This window comes from Eriocheir sinensis, chromosome 8 (assembly GCF_024679095.1).
Source record: "Eriocheir sinensis breed Jianghai 21 chromosome 8, ASM2467909v1, whole genome shotgun sequence".
NCBI classification, from domain to species: domain Eukaryota; kingdom Metazoa; phylum Arthropoda; class Malacostraca; order Decapoda; family Varunidae; genus Eriocheir; species Eriocheir sinensis.
The window spans coordinates 5,471,480-5,485,919 of NC_066516.1; the positions used below are offsets into that span (position 1 = coordinate 5,471,480).

The following is a 14,440-nucleotide window of genomic DNA, read 5'->3' on the forward strand; positions in this document are numbered from 1 at the left end:
AAGGTGTTATATGGCGAGGACGATATATAAGGTGGACTGGACTGCCGCCATTTTAGATCACCAAGTCGAAATGAAAAACTTAAAAGAGTATATCATTCCGTAAGGGTTTGATCATAACAAACCTCTATCGACAATAGTAAAGCTTATTCACCAATTTTAGGAACGTCAGAGAACATATTATTTATTTTTAGGCTCAGTAACGTAAGAAAATCCCACAGCGCTGCTTCAAATATGGTAAAACACGCCACCAATATAAAAAAGAAAATACACGATACATTATAAAAACTAAACACAGCATTGAACTCATAGCACGAAACATTTTTAAACTAAACGAAAAATAAAAAACATCGTTCACCCTCCCCCTCCGCCCCCTACACCCCCTCCCCCGGGACACCCCATAGACACCCCCCCCCGCCCAAGACCCCTAATACCTCCCCTGTGATACCACCCGACCACTCCCCCCCCCCTAAACACAAAATCGTTAATTGCTCCGTTAATACTCAACCGATCGGATTCTGGTAAAGACCAAAATGTTCAGCGTCGAATACTACACCCGGGGAGCTCCACGAACACGAGGAAAACATGGACACAGCAAGAGGCGCAGGCGAAAACCGTTAAGACCAACCTTTGGACCGGTATAGCTCAATAACGAAAAAAGCTATCTTGATTCTGACAGCGCCATCGTGTTCTCCGGCAAACTCTACACCTTGTATCAGTTGCTCATCAAGAAATATCAAGAAATAAAAAAAAAGAACCAAACACGTTCAAAGTTAAATTTGAAAACCTCAAATTATAGCTCATGTCGGTTCAAATCGCTATACTTATTTCCATAAACGTATCTTTACTAGTAAAGGCGTGACAGGTGGCTAAAGAAATGACGTGTTATCTCCAAAACTAAAGGTCGTAGCGAAGATTCGAGACCAGCGTTGTATTTCTCGTTAAATTCTAAAACTTTCATTATCTATTGACGAATGAGAAAAAATAGATATTACTGGAAGAACGCTGGATCAATGTTACTAAAAAACGCGAACAACAGATCATAATAACTCCATAACTATTGGTCGTAGCGTCATTCTGAAGGCACCAGCGTATTCCCCGCAACTGGTTCTCCCAGGCGACAATTGGGCATACAAAACTTTACAGTATTAATGGAGTTATAGGCCTTCAAAGTTTCAGCACGTTTTTTAAATCGTGGATATCTCCGTCAGTTTTAGGCCTAGCGCAATTCTGATAGCACCAGAAATTCTAATATTGTTTTCTTCACGTCTATGAACCTCTCTGATCAAGCTGGAGGCAAGAATAACGAAACTTGCATATTTGAAAAAAGATGGTTTTAGAGGAGGTGAAATTCTGGCCGTAAACACCGGAGAGTTTCATAACGGTGGAAACACAAAATCGTTCATAGCTCCGTTAATACTCTACCGATCGGATTCTAATAAGCATCAAAATGTTCAGCGTCAAATTCTACACCAGCTGAGTGCAACGAACACGAGAAAAAACGAGAGGATAAAATTGAGGGTTACGACCATTTCTTGGAATATAGCTAATAATTTCTATAATAATTAAGCTAGCGCAAAACCAAGACCAGAAATGGATTCCTCGTTATTTTCCCTCTCCAAATCATGCCCGACATTAAGACATTACTTAGACATGGATGCAGGAATCTATGCAGAATCAAAACATTCTGATAAACGCTTTAGCTAGGATATCTTGATACCTAATAAAGTTATCTCTATTCTGACGACGCCACGTTATTCTCCGTCAAATTTTACATCAGATATCAGTTGATCAATAATACACAAGCAAAATAAGCAAAAAAAGCTATCTTTGGAAATACGCGTCAAATCTTAAATCTGATAACGCCGAAATATAGGCCGTGTTGGGTCACCTCAAGATATTTAATTTAATAAACATATCTGCAGTAGTTAAGGCGTGGCAGGCGGTTAAAAAATGACATGCTATCTCCGAAACTAAAGGTGGTAGCGCAAATCTGAGACCAGCGTTGTATTCCTCGTCGAATTTCAACAATTTTATTATTTATTGCCGAAGGATAAATAATACGTAATAAGCGAGTGACGTTGGGTCAAATGTCGAAAAAGTGCGAAATTTCAAATCAATATATCTCTATACCCATTAGTGGTAGCGTAATTCTGAAAGCACCAGCGTGTTCCTCGGAATTTTTTCTACCAGTTGCTAATCAGGCATATTGCAACACGGATTGATTCAAGAGTTATAGGCCTAGAAAGTTTTCGAAGGCTCTCACAAAACCGTTCATAACTCCGTCAGTTTTAGGCCTATTGCAATTCTGATAGCACCAGAAATTTTAGTATTTTTTTCTTCACATATATCAACCCCTTTCATCAAACTGGAAGAAGGAATAACGATTTTTTAATTTTTAAACTTTTTCGCGTTAAGGCCTCGCGGGGGAAATGTGGTAGCTTAGCCCCGTAGAGTTGCCGAGGAGGGGGGTGAAATCTTTACCTGCTTATATCTCCGTCTGTTCTGCACGTAGAGCCTCTTTAAGGATATCAAAAGATTGCTCGTAAAATTACCTTTCTTTCCAGTGCCAAGAGGGTAAGAATTAATTAGGAAATAATGAATGGCAGCGTCTTAGAGTTAGCGACGGAAAATAAATCGTATCACCATTAATACTCCCCGTAGGGCATTTCTAAGGATACGATGCATTCCCCGAAAAAGTCTGGTGTTGTTGAGTGCCAGGGACGTAGGAATTAGTAAGGGATTAAGGAATGGCATGATCTGAAAGTTAAGTAAGGTGATGGCTCAGAAACATCCATATATCTCACAAACTGTTAGCCCTAGCGCCATTTTGAGGCCAGAAATGGAGTTCTCGTCCCTTTTTACCCAATATTGGACACCAAAACATGAGAAAATGGTTTAAAATAGCATAAAACCATAAGTTCTAATTCCCAAACACGTAGCCATGTCCAGCGTACGACACTTTCTTTAACAAAATATGATTTATGCTTCCCAGGCGCCATGAAGCTATGAGTAATTATTATTTTAGGATCGTAAGGGTAATAAAAAGATAAATCCCGTCCTTGGAGGGGCCAGAATTGGCATTTAGAGCAATGTTGATACATTTCAAGGCGTTGAGTACGATATCTTGATGACCACATCTGTAAAGGTGCCATGTCGCCGTATATTTACCCTCCTGTGTTTACCATTTTCTGACGTCCTGGACACATACAACATCATTTATTATTAGAGTTAAAATCATTACTTCCCGATGTATCCAGACCATCGCTAAGTCTCAAATAAACGATAAATATGAGATTTCACGAACGGCGACGCGGCAACGTTACTGAGCTTTAATGACAAGTGGACTCAGTCGTGGTGTAGCAAGGAAAGGGAGAGGATACGCCTGTTAGACTTCCTGGCCAAACCTTACTCAGTGATTGTCATATCCTCGTTAAAACATGGCCATTAGTGTCATTAATCGCGTTGGGTATTGCAATTTATCTTTAACACCGCGGAGTAGCTGTAGAGGGCCCAGCGCCCCCCCCTACTTAGGCCTCCCATATATAGACCTATGCGGTGTGTATTTAAGTAATTGTTTTTCTCATATCAATCAATCAAAATGTACTTATACATTCATAGATTTGCATTCACATACTCGTAAACGCACACAAACGTACACATACATTCACACATACATACATATACATACATATACATATACACACATACACATACATACATATATATACATACACAAAACAAACACACATGCACATACCTATATATCAAACCTTTTACTATACACCAAATATATAGAAATTCTCATTCATTCTGACAATTAATTGAATGATTTTTTCTTTTCTTTTTCAAATGTCGAAAGATTACAGGTTAACATAAGATTTTTTCAATGTGTTGCCAGTGAGTTCCATATTCGTGGACCAAGACAGGCAATGCTATTATTACAGAGAGATGTATTAAATCGCGGGACATGAAGATTTGTACTATTTGTTCTTTGTCCATCTATTAACGAGAAGATTAAAGAGTCTGTTTCCTTAATGGCAGTGAGTTCCATATTCCTGGACCAAGACAGGCAATGCTATTATTACAGAGAGATGTATTAAATCGCGGGACATGAAGATTTGTACTATTTGTTCTTTGTCCATCTATTAACGAGAAGATTAAAGAGTCTGTTTCCTTAATAGCAGTGAGTTCCATATTCGTGGACCAAGACAGGCAATGCTATTATTACAGAGAGATGTATTAAATCGCGGGACATGAAGATTTGTACTATTTGCTCTTTGTCCATCTATTAACGAGAAGATTAAAGAGTCTGTTTCCTTAATAGCAGTGAGTTCCATATTCGTGGACCAAGACAGGCAATGCTATTATTACAGAGAGATTGATTGATTGATTGATAGTTTATTGTTGCAGGTAAACAACAAGGGAGAAGGGAGGAACATGCCATCCCAACCCCCAGTCAGGACAGTGTGATTATACAGCTATTAATACATGTGTAGGTAGCACCAGGAAATTAAAAAGATACAATGGTAGGAAGGAAAGCACAACAAGGGAGGGGGCAGTACCTCCCCCTGGACAATAAGACAATAAAATGGGGGGACGGAGAACATTGCCCAAGCACTAGATGGGAATGAATACAGAGATAGAGTAAATACTAGTCCTTAAAGTAAAATACTGCAGAGATGACAGCCTTGTATAGCACGGCAGTAGTTGTATTAAATCGCGGGACATGAAGATTTGTACTGTTTGCTCTTTGTCCATCTATTAACGAGAAGATTAAAGAGTCTGTTTCCTTAATAGCAGTGAGTTCCATATTCGTGGACCAAGACAGGCAATGCTATTATTACAGAGAGATGTATTAAATCGCGGGACATGAAGATTTGTACTGTTTGCTCTTTGTCCATCTATTAACGAGAAGATTAAAGAGTCTGTTTCCTTAATGGCAGTGAGTTCCATATTCCTGGACCAAGACAGGCAATGCTATTATTACAGAGAGATGTATTAAAGCGCGGGACATGAAGATTTGTACTATTGGCTCTTTGTCCATCTATTAACGAGAAGATTAAAGAGTCTGTTTCCTTAATGGTTTTAAATATCAATAACAGCAGGAAATAATTATGAATTGAGCCGATATTCAACAAATGATGTTTAGAAAATATCTCTCAAGTTGAACTGAATTTTCTAATGAAAAATATACATCTGAATACCGTTTACTGTGCCACTACTAACTTTTTAGAAAAGAAGGCCAAGTAGCAGACACACAGAAATGCAATAATGGAGGAAGAAAGGCGAGCGTGGACATTAGTGTGGTTTATTTTTTATTTATAATGTCTATTTTCCTTCTTTTTTTCCTTCCTTCCTTCCTTCCTTCCTTCCTTCCTTCCTTCCTTCCTTTTCAATTTTTATCATCTAATCTTTCCTTTTTATTAATGTTAATGACTGTGAATGTATGTTATTATTGTTATTGTTATTATTATTATTATTATTATTATTATTTATCTTTTTCTGTCTGTGTGTGTTCAGAATTATGTATTATATGTGTATTTTATTTATTTTAGTTTCTCTCTCTCTCTCTCTCTCTCTCTCTCTCTCTCTCTCTCTCTCTCTCTCTCTCTCTCTCTCTCTCTCTCTCTCTCTCTCTCTCTCTCTCTCTCTCTCTCTCTCTCTCTCTCTCTCTCTCTCTCAATAACTTTTTAAATAATATGAATTCTCTCTCTCTCTTCCCTTTTCCTTTCATTCCCTTCCCTTTCATTCCCTTTCCTTCCCTTCCCTTTCATTCCCTTTCATTCCCTTTCCTTCTCTTCCTTTCCCATCCCTTCTCTTCCTTTCCCTTCCCTTTCATTCCCTTTCCTTCTCTTCCTTTCCCTTCCCTTCTCTTCCTTTCCCTTCCCTTTCATTCCCTTTCCTTCTCTTCCTTTCCCATCCCTTCTCTTCCTTTCCCTTCCCTTTCATTCCCTTTCCTTCTCTTCCTTTCCCATCCCTTCTCTTCCTTTCCCTTCCCTTCCCTTTCCTTCTCTTCCTTTCCCATCCCTTCTCTTCCTTTCCCTTCCCTTTCATTCCCTTTCCTTCTCTTCCTTTCCCTTCCCTTCTCTTCCTTTCCCATCCCTTCTCTTCCTTTCCCTTCCCTTTCATTCCCTTTCCTTCTCTTCCTTTCCCATCCCTTCTCTTATTTCCCTTCCCTTTCATTCCCTTTCCTTCTCTTCCTTTCCCTTCCCTTCCTTTCCCTTCCCTTCTCTTCCTTTCCCTTCCCTTTCATTCCCTTTCCTTCTCTTCCTTTCCCTTCCCTTCTCTTCCTTTCCCTTCCCTTTCATTCCCTTTCCTTCTCTTCCTTTCCCATCCCTTCTCTTCCTTTCCCTTCCCTTTCATTCCCTTTCCTTCTCTTCCTTTCCCATCCCTTCTCTTCCTTTCCCTTCCCTTTCATTCCCTTTCCTTCTCTTCCTTTTCCCATCCCTTCTTTTCCTTTCCTTCCTTTCATTCCCTTTTCCTTCTCTTCCTTTCCTTCCTTCTCTTCCTTTCCCTTCCTTCTTCTCTTCCTTTCCTTCCTTTCATTCCCTTTTCCTTCTCTTCCTTTCCTTCCCTTTTCTTCCTTCCTTTCCCTTCCCTTTCATTCCCTTTCCTTCTCTTCCTTTCCCATCCCTTCTCTTCCTTTCCCTTCCCTTACATTCCCTTTCCTTCTCTTCCTTTCCCATACCTTCTCTTCCTTTCCCTTTTCATTTCCCTTTCCTTCTCTTCCTTTCCCATCCCTTCTCTTCCTTTCCCTTCCCTTTCATTCCCTTTCCTTCTCTTCCTTTCCCATCCCTTGTCTTCCTTTCCCTTCCCTTTCATTCCCTTTCCTTCTCTTCCTTTCCCATCCCTTCTCTTCCTTTCCCTTCCCTTTCATTCCCTTTCCTTCTCTTCCTTTCCCATCCCTTCTCTTCCTTTCCCTTCCCTTTCATTCCCTTCCCTTTCCTTCCCTTCCCTTCCCTTTCCTTCTCTTCCTTTCCCATCCCTTTCATTCCCTTTCCTTCCCTTCCCTTCCCTTTCCTTCTCTTCCTTTCCCATCCCTTCTCTTCCTTTCCCTTCCCTTCCCTTCCCTTTCCTTCTCTTCCTTTCCCTTCCCTTTCATTCCCTTTCCTTCCCTTCCCTTCCCTTTCCTTCTCTTCCTTTCCCATCCCTTCTCTTCCTTTCCCTTCCCTTTCATTCCCTTCCCTTTCCTTCTCTTCCTTTCCTTCTCTTCCTTCCCTTCCTTCCTTCCCTTCCCTTTCCTTCTCTTCCTTTCCCATCCCTTCTCTTCCTTTCCCATCCCTTCTCTTCCTTTCCCTTCCCTTTCATTCCCTTTCCTTCCCTTCCCTTTCCTTTCCTTCTCTTCCTTTCCCATCCCTTCTTCCTTTCCCATCCCTTCTCTTCCTTTCCCTTCCTTTCATTCCCTTCCTTCCTTCCTTTCCTTTCCTTCTCTTCCTTTCCATCCCTTCTCTTCCTTTCCATCCCTTCTTCCCTTTCCTTCCTTCCTTTCCATCCCTTCTCTTCCTTTCCCATCCCTTCTCTTCCTTTTCCCTTCCCTTCCTTCCCATCCTTCTTCCTTTCCCATCCCTTCTCTTCCTTTCCTTCCCTTTCCTTCCCTTTCCTTCCTTCCCTTTCCTTCTCTTCCTTTCCCATCCCTTCTCTTCCTTTCCCTTCCCTTTCCTTCCCTTCCCTTTCCTTCTCTTTCCTTTCCTTCTCTTCCCTTCCCATCCCTTTCCTTCCTTTCTTTCCCTTTCATTCCCTTTCCTTCCTTCCTTCCCTTTCCTTCTCTTCCTTCCTTCCCTTTCCCTTCCTTTCCCTACCCTTTCCCTTCCTTTCCCTTCCCTTTCTTCCTTCCCTTCCCTTCCCATCCTTTACCTTCTCTTCCCTTCCCTTCCTTTCCTTTCCTTCTCTTCCTTTCCCATCCCTTCTCTTCCTTTCCTTCCCTTTCCTTCCTTCCCTTCCTTCCCTTTCCTTCTCTTCCTTTCCCTTCCTTCTTCCTTTCCTTCCTTCTCTTCCTTTCCCTTCCTTTCATTCCCTTTCCTTCCTTCCCTTCCTTTCCTTCTCTTCCTTTCCCATCCTTCTCTTCCTTTCCTTCCATCCCTTTCCTTCCTTCCCTCCCCCTTCCTTCTCTTCCTTTCACATCCCTTCTCTTCCTTTCCTTCCTTTCATTCCTTTCCTTCTCTTCCTTTCCCTTCCTTTTCCTTCCCTTTCATTCCCTTTCCTTCACTTCCATTCCCATCCCTTCTCTTCCTTTCCCTTCCTTTTCCTTCCCTTTCCTTCTCTTCCTTTCCCTTCCCTTTCATTTCCCTTTCCTTCCCTTCCTTCCCTTTCCCTTTCTTTACCCTCCCTTTCCCTTACCTTCCCTTCTCTTCCTTTCCTTCCCTTCCCTTCCCTTTCCTTTCCTTTCCTTCCCTTTCATTCCCTTTCCTTCCTTCCCTTCCCTTCTCTTCCTTTCCCATCCTTCTCTTCCTTTCCTTTCCTTCCTTTCCTTCCTTCCCTTCCTTTCCTTCTCTTCCTTTCCCTTCACTTCTCTTCCCTTCCCTTCACTTACCTTCCCTTCCCTTTCCTTCTCTTCCTTTCCCTTCCCTTCTCTTCCTTTCCCATCCCTTCTCTTCCTTTCCCTTCCTTTCATTCCCTTTCCTTCCTTCCTTCCCTTCCTTCCCTTTCCTTCTCTTCCTTTTTCCCTTCTCTTCCTTTCCATCCCTTCTCTTCCTTTCCCTTCCCTTTCATTCCTTTCCTTCCTTCCTTTCCTTCTCTTCCTTTCCCATCCCTTCTCTTCCTTTCCCATCCCTTCTCTTCCTTCCTTCCCTTCCTTCCTTTCCTTCCCTTTCCTTTCCTTCTTCCTTTCCATCCCTTCTCTTCCTTTCCTTCCCTTTCTTTCCTTCTTCCTTCCCTTTCCTTTCTTCCTTTCCTTCCCTTCCTTTCCTTCTCTCCTCTCTCCCTTCCCTTCCCTTCTCTTCCTTTCCTTCCCTTCCTTTCCTTCCCTTCCCTTCTCTTCCTTTCCTTCCCTTCCCTTCCTTTCCTTCCCTTCCTTCCCTTTCCTTCTTCCTTTCCCATCCTTTTCATTCCTTTCCTTCCTTCCTTCCCTTCCCTTCTCTTCCTTTCCCTTCCCTTCCTTTCCTTCCCTTCCTTCCTTTCCTTCCCTTTCCTTCCCTTCCCTTCTCTTCCTTTCCCTTCCCTTTCCTTTCCTTCTCCTTCCCTTCCCTTTCATTCCTTTCCTTCCTTCCCTTCCCTTTCCTTCTCTTCCTTTCCCATCCCTTCTCTTCCTTTCCCATCCCTTCTCTTCCTTTCCCTTCCCTTTCATTCCCTTTCCTTCCCTTCCCTTTCCTTCTCTTCCTTTCCCATCCCTTCTCTTCCTTTCCCTTCCCTTTCCTTCCCTTCCCTTCCCTTTTCTTCTCTTCCTTTCCCATCCCTTCTCTTCCTTTCCCTTCCCTTTCCTTCCCTTTCCTTCCCTTCCCTTTCCTTCTCTTCCTTTCCCATCCCTTCTCTTCCTTTCCCTTCCCTTTCATTCCCTTTCCTTCCCTTCCCTTTCCTTCTCTTCCTTTCCCATCCCTTCACTTCCTTTCCATTCCCTTTCCTTCCCTTCCCTTCCCTTTCCTTCTCTTCCTTTCCCATACCTTCTCTTCCTTTCCCTTCCCTTCCCTTTCCTTCTCTTCCTTTCCCATACCTTCTCTTCCTTTCCCTTCCCTTCCCTTTCCTTCTCTTCCTTTCCCATCCCTTCTCTTCCTTTCCCATCCCTTTCCTTCCCTTCCCTTCCCTTCCCTTTCCTTCTCTTCCCTTCCCATCCCTTCCCTTTCCTTCTCTTCCATTCCTTCCTTTCATTCCTTTCCTTCCCTTCCTTCCCTTTCCTTTCCTTCCCTTTCCTTTCCCTTCCCTTTCATTCCCTTTCCTTCCCTTCCCTTCCCTTTCCTTCTCTTCCTTTCCCATCCCTTCCCTTTCCTTCTCTTCCTTTCCCTTCCTTCCCTTTATTCCTTTCCTTCCTTCTTCCTTTCCCATCCCTTCTCTTCCTTCCTTTCCCATCCCTTTCCTTCCTTCCTTCCCTTCCCTTTCCTTCTCTTCCTTTCCTTCCCTTCCTTCCCCTTTCATTTCCTTCCTTTCCATTCCCTTCCTTCCCCTTCCATTCCCTTCCTTTCCTTCTCTTCCCTTTCATCCCTTCTTCCTTTCCCTTCCCTTTCCTTCCTTTCCTTCCTTCCTTTCCCTTCCCTTCTTTTCCTTTCCCTTCCCTTCTCTTCCTTTCCCATCCCTTCTCTTCCTTTCCCTTCCCTTTTCATTCCCTTTCCTTCCCCTTCCTTCCCTTTTCTTCTCTTCCTTTTCATCCCTTCCCTTCCTTCCTTTCATTCCCTTTCCTTCTCTTTCCCTTCCCTTTCATTCCCTTCCCTTTCCTTCCCTTCCCTTTCCTTCCCTTCCCTTCCCTTCCCATTCCCTTCCCTTTCCTTCTCTTCCATTCCCATCCCATCTCTTCCATTCCCATCCCTTCTCTTCCTTTCCCTTCCCTTCCCTTCCTTTCCCTTCCCTTTCATTCCCTTTCCTTTCCTTTGCCTTCCCTTCCCTTCCCTTCCCTTCCCTTAAACTGCTCTCAAAGGCAAGGCCAGACAGAGGCAATAGATAAACATATTATTATTATTATTATTATTATTATTATTATTATTATTATTATTATTATTGTTATATGCATGAAATGTCTTTGGGAGGAGGAGGAGAGGTCCTTCATTATCCACTATTTCCTCTCTTCCTCTTCCTCCTTTTCTCTTGTTTTCTCTTCCTTCTCCTATATTTTCTTATCTTTTGTTCTTATTCTTGATCCTCCTCCTCCTCCTCCTCCTCCTCTTCTCATCCATCTTTTGACTCCTTATTTTCCATGTATTTTATTTACTTTTATAACTGAACTATCAACAAAGCAATATTAACAAGTCTCCCTTGACCAGGTTTCCTGTGACCTGCGTGCCGATTTCGTTGACCAGCAGGGCATGCAGTGCTTCTGAGCCCCTGCCCCAGCCCCGAGACCTGCGGGGTGACCCACTGGACTTGAGGTGGGTCTGGGTTCCTATGCTGTCACATCCCTTATGCAAGAGTTCACCAGCATCTTCACTCTTTCATCCCTATGCTGCCACATCCCTTATGCAAGAGTTCACCAGCATCTTCACTCTTTCATCCCTGTGCTGTCCAAATCCCTTATGCAAGAGTTCACCAGCATCTTCACTCTTTCATCCCTGTGCTGTCCAAATCCCTTATGCAAGAGTTCACCAGCATCTTCACTCTTTCATCCCTGTGCTGTCCAAATCCCTTATGCAAGAGTTCACCAGCATCTTCACTCTTTCATCCCTGTGCTGTCCAAATCCCTTATGCAAGAGTTCACCAGCATCTTCACTCTTTCATCCCTGTGCTGTCCAAATCCCTTATGCAAGAGTTCACCAGCATCTTCACTCTTTCATCCCTGTGCTGTCCAAATCCCTTATGCAAGAGTTCACCAGCATCTTCACTCTTTCATCCCTGTGCTGGCCAAATACCTTATGCAATTCTGGCACTTCACTACTCTTTCCCTGTGCTGTCAAAATCCCTTATGCAAGAGTTAACCAGCATCTTCACTCTTTCATCCCTGTGCTGTCCAAATCCCTTATGCAAGAGTTCACCAGCATCTTCACTCTTTCATCCCTGTGCTGTCCAAATCCCTTATGCAAGAGTTCACCAGCATCTTCACTCTTTCATCCCTGTGCTGTCCAAATCCTTACAAGTCAGGCACCAGTTAATCATTGCTGTCTTACAAATCCTTATGCACCAGTTAAATCAAGTGATTGCCATCTCTTAGCAAGTCAGGCACCAGTTAATCATTGCCATCTCTTACAAGTCAGGCACCAGTTAATCATTGCCATCTCTTAGCAAGTCAGGCACCAGTTAATCATTGCCATCTCTTACAAGTCAGGCACCAGTTAATCATTGCCATCTCTTACAAGTCAGGCACCAGTTAATCATTGCCATCTCTTACAAGTCAGGCACCAGTTAATCATTGCCATCTCTTACAAGTCAGGCACCAGTTAATAATTGCCATCTTAGCAAGTCAGGCACCAGTTAATCATTGCCATCTCTTACAAGTCAGGCACCAGTTAATCATTGCCATCTCTTACAAGTCAGGCACCAGTTAATCATTGCCATCTCTTACAAGTCAGGCACCAGTTAATCATTGCCGTCTCTTACAAGTCAGGCACCAGTGAATCATTGCCGTCTCTTACAAGAAAAATATTCAAAATCATAAAAAAAGATAAACTATTAGTCCTACTTATGATTTTTGTGTGAAAAACTCCTCTTGGGTAATGTATATTAAACTATGATTTCATTGGCCAAGTTTAATACAAGAAATTGTCCCCATAAGGCTGAGTAGCTAGCGTGCGGCCTTGCATTCTCCCTGTGCTGGAGGACGCGGCTTCACGCTGCCACCAGGGATTTTCCTGTCACCAGCGAGGGGCCTAAGACTACCCACATGCTGTCCTGAAGACCACCCAGCAACCCGGACTCTAGAGGAAACCGCCCAAGTAAATCAAGAATGAGTTCCGGGGGGCAGCATGATTCAAGATTAAATGGCGTCACTATAAAAATTGCCTGCGCCATGACGGGCTGGGGCCGACCACCAGGCCCCTGAAGAAGGCCTACCGGTGCTATAGGGGAACACAAAAAAAAAAGTGGAAACAAAGAAGTTTATGCAAAAAAAATCATTTCAATCAAAAAAATCGATTTAAATAAGAAAAATCTCCTTTAAATCAATTAAGTCGATTTTTTTTTTTTTTTTTTTTAGAACATCATGATTTTTTCCAACCCTGCCTCTCGGAAACTCTTGGGAGCTTTCTGTAACCTGGGAGAGCTCTTTGGAACCCCTGATAACTCTTGGGAGCTTTCCGTAACTTAGGAGACTCTTGGAAATGCTTACGAAATCTCTTAAAACTCCCTCAAACTCTACTGAAAGGATCACCCCATTTCCGCAGGTCCTGGTGGCACCCGACCCGAGCTACTGGAACTGCCGTTGGCTGGCGGATGAGATCTTCCTGACGGATGTGACGGCCAACTTCCTGACTGTGAGGATCGGGGAGTGCAAGAAGCGGCCGGAGGTTTTCAAGGACACGACCGACCCAAACCAGAATTCCCAGTGCTCGATTATGTGATGTGTTGTGATTGTGAATATGTCTTGACTTTGCTGGTGAAGGTTTCCATGGTGAACAGGATCATACTGAAAAGATATTAGCCGGGGGTCTTCAAGGACACGACCGACCCAAACCAGAAATCCTAGTACTCAATTATGTGGTTATTGTGAATATGTCTTGACTTTGCTGGTGAAGGTTTCCATGGTGAACAGGATCATACTGAAAGGATATTAGCATGGAAAGATATTGTTGTGCTGTGTTCGTGGGAGTCCCGTAAACAAACATGTGGGTACAGCTATTACTGGACGCAAAATGTTATTGTAAAGCCTGCTGGATACATTTGACAAGCATAGAAAACCACCTAAAAATTATAAGTTAAAACTCTGTCATCACTTGCAGAATTGGAAGTCCAAACAATCTAAACTGATACTTCAAAGGAAGCCCACAGCCTTGGGATTACTTTAGGCATTTGGGTTTGAGTCTTGGTGCAAAGCCAGATTTTTAAGAAATTTATTTATAAAATTGTGCGGGCCGTGAACACCTCGTGTGTGACCCCCTGCTGCTCACAAGCCGTACACCAATTAACCGTGTAGCAGCGACGGAACAAATTTGTGGCTTTACCGTGGAGCAGCGACGAGCCAAACTTGTGCCATGATTTAAACCCAAAAAAATAGATGATACATAAACTGATCACAAATGTTTTGATATATATTATGAAATGGTTTGTGTGAGGGGTGATTTTTTCTCATTTTTCTCGCTTAGAGGGACCATTAAGAAACATGATCCCCGCTGCTACCAGGTTGAAAAAAAAAAAACTTCCTATGGAGAAAACATATTCTCTGGGGAAGCTCAAGAGATACTCCTAGATGAAGGCCATTTCCTGAGGAGTATTATGCACTCTTTGTTATGCCTGTCAGGGCAAACACAGATTTTTAATTAGTATTTTCCCACCAGTAGTACTATGGGTTGTCCACCTCACCCTACAGTTGAAACAATATAACATTTGAAAAACCATTCTATTCCACCTTCTGTATAAAAAGAGATGTTATATGTTTTTTCCTATTTTAGTCATGGAATTTACTGTTGTGCAGAATATTGTTGAACACTTGGGCACTTAAACAGGAGGAGGCTTTTCAAACAGGCAAATGTTGGTGCCCAGATGTTTAAAAATGCTGCTTGGAAGTCTGGAAGAGTGACTGGAATCTGCGACGTCTTTGCTGATGGGGTCTTCGTGGTGCAGTGGTTAGCACACTCAGCTCACAACCAAGAGAGCACGGGGTCGATTCCCAGGCGGAGTGGAAAAATTTGGGCGGCTTTTCCGATACCCTACG

At 42.8% G+C, this 14,440-nt stretch overlaps 2 long non-coding RNA genes across 2 annotated transcripts in view; one reads left to right on the forward strand and one right to left on the reverse strand.

Annotated features, from left to right (window-relative positions):
- LOC126995398 (uncharacterized) overlaps positions 1 to 41 on the reverse strand; it is a 2,301-nt gene extending 2,260 nt beyond the window's left edge. Inside the window, exon 1 of the long non-coding RNA XR_007750298.1 lies at positions 1 to 41. This exon is cut by the window's left edge and continues 414 nt beyond it. This is a non-coding gene — a long non-coding RNA (uncharacterized LOC126995398).
- A 10,928-nt stretch (positions 42 to 10,969) lies between these two features.
- Positions 10,970 to 13,694, forward strand: LOC126995399 (uncharacterized). Its single transcript, XR_007750299.1, has 2 exons — positions 10,970 to 11,009; positions 12,347 to 13,694. It is a non-coding gene; the product is annotated as an uncharacterized LOC126995399 (long non-coding RNA).
- Positions 13,695 to 14,440: the final 746 nt, after the last annotated feature.